Below are 715 nucleotides of genomic sequence, written 5' to 3'. Positions count from 1 at the left end.
GTATGTTTGAAGTCTGGTAAAGCAAGCTCTCTGACTTTGTTTTCTGCTTGAGGAGTTCTTTGATAATTCTGGGCTTTCAGTTTTTCCAATTCTTTGAAGAAGGTTATTAGTATTTGTATCGGTATAGCATTAAGCTTATATAGTGCCTTGGGTAAGATCGACATCTTTACTATATTGAGTTTTCCAATCCATGAGCATGGGATATTCTTCCATTTGTGGAGGTCACTTTTGGTTTCTTGTAGTTTGGTTATGTAATTTTCCTTGTACAAATCTTTTGAGTTTTTTGGTTTGTTTGTTAGGTATATCCCTAGGTATTTCAATTTGTGCTTGGTTGCATTATATTTGCAGGTGCTTTGGGTGGTACTGACATGTTCACAATGTTATTTTCCTATCCATTATCATGGTATATTTTTCCATTTCTGTAGATACTGTTGTTGTTGTTGTGAGATAGTTACGGTTTACTGTGCCAACCTGGCCAATAAACACATGTGAAAATAACTGAAAGGGAGAGAGATAAATAGCTTGCTGAGCCTCATCTTTCTAGTTCTCAGGTCTCTTGCTTTCTGATGTTTGGACCAGAGTGCAGCTGCCTCAGCCAGTTCCCTGCTTCAGCTGGCAAGGCTCACTTCCTGCAAGACACCCCTGAGGAGAAGCCACATGGACCTTCACTGATGCTGCCCTGGGTGCTGTAGTAGCCATGTGGAGACCCCTGCCA

This window comes from Echinops telfairi, unplaced genomic scaffold (assembly GCF_000313985.2).
Source record: "Echinops telfairi isolate 266 unplaced genomic scaffold, ASM31398v2 ScPeMD7_7467;HRSCAF=8505_1, whole genome shotgun sequence".
In the NCBI taxonomy this organism is placed as follows: Eukaryota; Metazoa; Chordata; class Mammalia; order Afrosoricida; family Tenrecidae; genus Echinops; species Echinops telfairi.
The sequence above is the reverse complement of the archived record's forward strand: the minus strand, read 5'-3'. Positions refer to the sequence as shown.